The following is a 7,568-nucleotide window of genomic DNA, read 5'->3' as shown; positions in this document are numbered from 1 at the left end:
TCATTAGAATTATTAATAAGATTGTCCTGATATATTAGGTAGGAATATTTAGATTGTTGATTTTTATGTACTTTATTGCTTCTGTTCTAGAGCCTATCCCTATGGTTTATCCTTATGAAATATGATATAAAATTGAAGGTAGAAGAAAGGGATACAATGAAATTCTTGATTTGATTTTCAACCAAACCACCTTTTTATGATGATGGAGAGTGGTCTTATTCAAATTCAAAGTGCTTTGTAATCTTTAACCAGTTATGTGCTTCAATATAATTTCCTGGAGTAAGCGCTATAGCTTGTTTCCAGTACTCAACAGCTTGATCAAACCATGCTTCCGCAATTCCTGAATCGCCCTGTAGAGTGGCATGTTCTCCTCGGTTGGAATAGACAGTTCCTTTCCCTAGAACCGTACTTAAGAGTTTCCTACCTCATACGGCTCAGAAATTGCTATCTTAATTTCCCCTATCTTAACTGAATTCGATTTCCCAAAAATCAATCCAATTTCTTCTTGGGTTAAGTAGAAAAAGTTAATTACCTAAGTTTCAAACCTTAATTTTGATCAATAAACAGTTTGATCTTTTATCCCACCTTCACAAGAACGAAGCATAGATAGACATATATTCTTCATTCGAATTTTCGGAAAGGTAACTATCTCGGTTTCGTTTCTTTCATATGTGAAATTCTCTATAGAATCCTAGAAAAGACCATTTTCAATAAGAAAGAAAAAATAACTTACTATCTTTGGGATCTAATACTACACTGCTGCTTAATCCTTAGTGGATGAACTTTATTACATAAGTGGATTCCTAAATTTTGTCCCATATCATGGTATAATGAAGCAATTTTTTAGTTGTATCGACCCAGTCGCTCACTAATTGATCTTTACAGTGTTTTCTCTATCAATTTCAGCTTTATCCATAGAATAATAGTATAGGCTCTACTTTATTCCTATTTTGATTCTCGTGAAGTGTCGTTCCTTCCTATAGTTGATAGGGTAAAATCATTGTTTTGATGATCCCTATGTAGAAAGCCCTCTTTTCTAGTATTCACTAGAAAATTTCCTCCTTTCTTTTTCTTCTCCTTTCTATAGTGGAGATAGTCGCACGTAATGACAGATCACGGCCATATTATTAAAAGCTTGTGGTAAGAAGGGGTTTCGGTCTAGCGTCCGGAAATAATATTCCAAAGCCTTTGTATGCTCTCCATTGCTTGTGTGTATAAGGCCTATGTTATATAGTATATAACTTCGATCATAGGGATCAATAGGGCTGGACATTCGGTCTATTCAGTTCGGTCTATTCGGTTCGGTCTATTCAGGTTATAGAAATTTCGGGTTTTAAAAATTGAGAACCGAATTGAATGGAGGAATAAACAGTAACCGAACCCTAATAGACCGAAAATTTCGGTTCGGTGGTTCACCGAATTACCCGATCTCAACCAGTCACAGATCGCATGCAGTTAAATACAAACAAAAATTTCAGGACGCGAGAGGTCGCTGCTTGCCATCGAGCCTTCGATGAGCGTGACTGTGACGTGTCGTTGTGCGTGCTGATCGGAAGCTGGAGGTTGCTGCTGGAACAGGACCTCATAGCCGGCATGTGCTTGCTGTGCTTCACCGGAGAGTCGAACTGCTGGAGCCGCGAGATGCGATGTGCAGGGCTAGACGCCGGAGGAGCTTAGGTAGAGCAGTGGATGGCCAGAGGAGCCGAGGCGGACCGGTGGAGGCAAGAGTGGTGGCGGACCTGGTGATGGCTGGTGGAGGCAAGAGCGGCGCAAGAGCAAGTCTGCTGGGCGGTCCAAGCCAAATAACTTACTCCGAAAAGTCCTGACAAATGATGATTCAGACGAGATTCGGCGTTTTTGAACCACGAAAGGCTTGGCTTCCATTTGGGTTGTAGATGTAACCACATCGCGTATAAAGGGAATCAAACCACCCCCCATGAATGGTCCTCCCTTAACTCAATGAACTTTGAGAATTCCTTTGCCTAGTTTTTTTCTTTTCAGTTCTCATAAGTCCTTGATATACTAGCCTCAATACTTGACCGACTGCGTCACAGTTCTTAGGTAAAGTGGCAGTGGTTGAAAGCGAGCGGAAACGTCAGTGTTTTCTGTGCGTTACGAGAGTAGTGGTGAAACGATCAGAATCCCGCTCCCGGGCGAAGGTTGGTAGACGACTCTTTAGTATAATCACGAAACAAGGAGACATCACACCAGATACTTGCCATAATGTTTCATCTATGAAGAACAATCTACTTCAGTAGCTCCAGTAGTAGCTCGAACCCATACATCGAGCAGTAGCGCTATCCCTACTACGGCCTTGGAAACATCTCCCTTCTATTCCGTTGAAACTTACTGCAGGGTGTATAGTTTCAACATAATGCCATGCAGTGAAATGATTCTGCTACATGGGAGAAGACTAATGGACCTCCAGTGCCACTTGTGTATGAGAAAAGGGTCGTATTCATTCACATCAACTGTTTCCCCCCGGAGATTTGATACGTTATTTCACATTCCGAAGCGTCGTGCACCACTTCCTTCTATTCGATAGGAAAGCCAGTTCACTCAACTCAATCCTTACGATCCGACCAACACACTAGCTTGAGCTCGTGTATAGCCGTGCTTTTCAACTGACCTTTATCCCAGCACCTTCCCTCACGGTTTGGTCCTACTTCTGGTTTTTGTTGTTACGAAAAAAGGAGGGGGAAAGTCAGTGCCAAATGCATTTCAATCCTTGGTGGAGCTTATTTATGATTTTGTGCTGAACCTGGTAAACGAACAAATAGGTGGTCTTTCCTGGATGGAATCCCCCAAGAAGGGTCAGAATGGCAGTTCCCGCTCCTTGAGTGGTACCAAATAAATGATTACTCGAATCAGGATTTTGGGCATAAAGATTCCACTGACCCGCCAGAAGGGGACCCAACCCCTAGGGATAGGGTAATACATCTAAGAAATTATTCCATCGAACGTACTCCCCCTGGATCTCATACATAGCATTTCAAGGTAGTGGAACTAGCAAGTGTCTGGATTGGATGGACTTCCATGCTTTGGCGGAACACTTCACTTAATGAGTGATGCCCATTATACTATAAACCTTTTTGAGAGAGGACTTTGCCAACTAGGAAGTCTGCTATCCCAACCAATCGACCAGGATCGAGTGCCCAAAGTCTCGATAGTTAGCTCTAGGTCTTCCGGTTAAAAAACAATGTCGATGAAGGCGTGTATGTGCACTATTACGTGGTAGGGATTGCAGTTTTTCTTGCATTTTTGTTTTTTCACTCAAACTCAAAGGGGAAAATTTGCTTCTTTGTTGTTTAGGATCGACGAATCAAATGATATTTTTGTTCTAATTTCTGCCGCTTCTTCTCCCTCTGAATCAAACTTTTTTTGCCATAATGTGTCGTTCCTATTATTACCAAGTATATGGTTCTAATCCTAGATAGAAAAATAAATAGCAAAAATCTAAAAAGGCGGATCCTCCCTCTCCATCAAGAGTAATGAACTGGGTTCTGATGCCAAAATAGACTTTCTCAATTTAGAGACTTAAGAGCAGAAGAAAAAATGGGAAAATTCCACCATCGCCCAAAAAGAGATGCGGCAATCTTAAAGAGAAAATTATCTACCTTGCAAAGATACCTCGGCGGGATCAAATATATGACGAGGTTGCCTGACATTGTGATCGCCCTTGATCAACAAAAAGAGTATATAGCTCTTCAGGAATGTACCATTTTGGGGATTCCTACTATTTCTTTAGTCGATATAAATTGTGACCCAGATCTTGTAAATATATCGATTCCTGCCAACGATGACACTATGACTTCAATTCGATTAATTCTCAACAAATTACTATTTGCAATTTCTAAGGGCCGTTCTCTCTATATAAGAAATCGTTGATTAAGAAGAATAGTGAATTCTTGAGCAACTGCGTAGATTTATAGGATTAATTACTATTCTTTTTTGTTTTGCATAGATAAAAGAAGGGCAATATTGATATATATTAGAGGCCGACGGGCGACAGACATTTGGGGAGAAGCCTGGAACTAGGTTATGTGAATTTCCTAGGCTAGCGTGTAGCAGGCCTTGGGCTATCCTTGGGCCATGTGGCCTTGGCCGAATAGACGAGATGTTCAGGTGCTATTCGGTTTTTGGGTCTCTTCGGGTTTTAAGAGCCAGAAACCAAATCCGAACCCAATAATCAAATTAAATTATTTTGTAGATCGAACCCAAAATCTGAAACCCGAATAGACCGACAATTCGATCTATTAGGGTTCGGTTCGGATCGGGTCCGGGTTTTTGGGTTCAAAATGCCCAGTCATAGGGATCAATTTCTAGTCGCGTAGCTTCATAATAATTCTGCAAAGCTTCTGCATAATTTCTTTCAGATTGAGCCAACATCCATTACGATCATTCATTCTATTCAAAAAATTTCTGTTCCAAAACCGTACATGAGGTTTTCATCTCATACGGCTTCTCCATTCTATACATAGCACTAAGCAAAAAATCTATAGAATAAAAATCGAATTTGTCCCATCTCATTATTGACCGAAGGGGGTGGTATTTTCCAAGAAATCTCTAGCCAACCTTCCCCAAGAGGTATTTCGAAACACCAATGAATTATATTAATGCTAGAGGAAAACAATAGCTCCAAGAATCTCTTTGTTCTCAATGCCTCCTATTTAGAGGAATTAGCTACTTCAACGACCTTTGATGGTTATAAGGGTATCCGAAGTACAAACATGATGGTTGTTTATTATCCCAACCATTCTTCCCAACCCTGATACCAATCAGGAAAGGGCTAATTTCTAACAAAGTTTTTTCTCTTGTTGATTCCTATTTCGAGGTGTAGTGCTTTTCTCCCCTATGGTGCCTATTAGTACTAGTAGAATCGGATTGCCCTATAATACAGAACCTATCATGTAGGTGTAACCTTTCGCTTAATACTCAAATCTACAATTGAAGCATATGAGGCCACATCAATCGAGGATACACGACAGGATGAATTGTTAGTTCACCTCACCATCCCCAAGTGTGGGTTTCATTTACTAATTTTGTTCTCTCGATGCAAACCCTCTCTCTTTCTTGTAAAAATGAGATATATGCAGGGCTAAAAGAGTCAAATTGCACCATCTCTATAATAAGTAAATGCTTTTTCCCTGGAGGTTGTCGAAATTATTTATAATAAAATATTGGCTACAATCGAGGAGGTCTTATCAATGAAATCTCCATGTATGCGGGATCTAGGCATAATTCCCAACCCATTCTATATATAATTATTTTCATTCTATCACAAAATAACATAAACACAAAACATTTGATTCTTACTAATCGATCCATATGCTCTAAATGGATAAGAGATATATGGATTTTCCACTCAGTTCAAATTGTCTCCTTTTCCTTTTGTTTGGACAATAAGAGAAGAGATATGAATTTTTTGATTAAGACTGGATATCATTCCACTTTCCTATTTCTCAACAACAACTTCCCTCATCAGCTATTTCACGTTTTCAAAGTCATTAATTGCCTCATACCGCTTTTTTATTTAGATTGTATGGTGTAATGTACCTTATGCAAATGGAATTATAGGGTTCCTTTATGTCCTTATGGAATCATAAGAATTCTTCCATTCTCTTTTTATTTTGGTTTTTAACTTTTTGAGGGAGCATAATTCCTAGTAAAAAAATACAAGATCTTCCACTTAGATGAAAAGGAATTTTTCCATCCAATCCAATAGAGCCATGGAATTCTCGAGTCGTTGTGGTTGTACCTATACTGCAGGAATACAAAAGCTCACTATTCATTCACTTGATTTTCCATAATAAGATTATGTAGGAGAGATGGCCGAGCGGTTGAAGGCGTAGCAGTGGAACTGTTATGTAGACTTTTGTTTACCGAGGGTTCGAATCCCTCTCTTTCCGTTTCTCTTAATTCATGAATGTTAGCGATCACAATGTGTCAAATTAACTAACAATTTATTCCAATAATAATACCTTTAATTAATAGAAATTCTCTATAGCAAATTACTATGGTATGTAAAATACACATCAAGGAAATAACAAAAAAAGAAAAAGTATACTGGGGATAATCTATTTCTGCTAGGTGAACGGGAAAAATACGAATTAAGAGCCTTAGGTCGATTTAGTTCAGGGGAAGGGGGAAAATTCTATGAACCTTTCCTTTTTTCGTTAAGTTCAAGTCTGACGAGAATAATATTCTACAACTAACAACTCATTTATTTTGAGACCGACCCACTTCCTATATAGAATGTTTTTACTAGTCCTTTATATTGCAATGTGTCGACCGTCAAATGCTTTGGTAATTTGCCCGGATCGAATGAAGCAATATAATTTTGAACCAAATGTTTTGGTCGTTGGTTGTCCTTTGTAGTAATAATATCTTGGGATTTGCAACAAAAGCTTGGTATATCAACTATATGACCATTAACTAAAATATGTCTATGGTTAACTAATTGTCCGGCCCAGGAATGGTTGAAGCCATACCCAATCAAAAAAGGATACTATCCAAACTCATTTCAAGTAACTGTAGTAAAACCTGACATGTGGATCTTTTTTTTCTCCAGCGATATGTTCATATTTAAGTAATTGTCATTATGTCAGACCACAATGAAAACACAATTTCTGTTTTTCTTGAATACAAATAAGATATTGTTCTTTTATCCCAAAATGGAATTTCTTTTTCTGATTACTTATGGATTTAGACGTTTTTCTAGTGAGTCCTAGTAAAGCTCCGAGACGACGTATTTTTTTGAATGAGGCCCTCGATAACGGGACATAAAGACTCCTTGTTTATTTTATTGAAATTCCATTTTACACAATAAATTCTGTTCTATTTACATTACATAATACAAAAAATCAAACAGAACTAAACTAAAGGATAAACAGAGTAAAATCTACTAAAGTAACACAAAAATGGAGTAACACAAAAAATGGAATTTCATCAATATTTAGATTTTTTGTATATATATTATTATTTTTTATGCTTTGTATATAGCAAACTTGTAAGGTAAAACGACATAATAGACCCTGTGTAACACACTGAATTTGGGGGTATAAAATTTCTTTCTTATGACCATCCAAATTCACGTGTTACTCTTCTCTATCTCACTTTAGTTTCCCTCTCTCTCTCTCTTTTAATTAGAGTTAGTTGTATTAGTGAGGGATTATTTATTTTATTTTGCCCAAAACATATGAGTCATGGAATGTTGCATCATATTGAGCCTAAATATTCTTTGAATTGTTGCACATATTTGATTTGGTTTGAATTTGAAACTTGATTTGAATTTGAATTGGAAACCCTAGAGAAAATAAATAGAAAAGCAATTAGAAATTCCCTGGAAAATGGAAAACTGAATTCGGCCCAAGGCAGCCCACTTAGCCCAGTCCGCGCGCGCGCCCGTGCCCGCGCGCCCCCTCTGCCTGACAGGCGGGTCCCACCTGTCGGCGCAACCCTGAGCGCCCCCTCTCTCCCTCTCTCTCTGTCCCGTGGGCCAACCCTGTTGGCGCCGTTGTTCTCGGCCGTGCGCGCTCTCCCCCTCTCTCTGTTCCGCCATCCCCACC

General features: G+C 38.9%; 1 pseudogene; it reads right to left on the bottom strand.

The window, feature by feature from the left end:
* Positions 1-215: 215 nt before the first annotated feature.
* Positions 216-5,239, bottom strand: LOC118473039 (photosystem I assembly protein Ycf3-like; annotated as a pseudogene).
* Between the last annotated feature and the right edge of the window lie 2,329 nt (positions 5,240-7,568).

Source organism: Zea mays, chromosome 7 (genome assembly GCF_902167145.1).
Source record: "Zea mays cultivar B73 chromosome 7, Zm-B73-REFERENCE-NAM-5.0, whole genome shotgun sequence".
Lineage (NCBI taxonomy): Eukaryota > Viridiplantae > Streptophyta > Magnoliopsida > Poales > Poaceae > Zea > Zea mays.
Note: the sequence above shows the minus strand (reverse complement) of the source record. Positions and strands in the feature narration are given on the sequence as shown.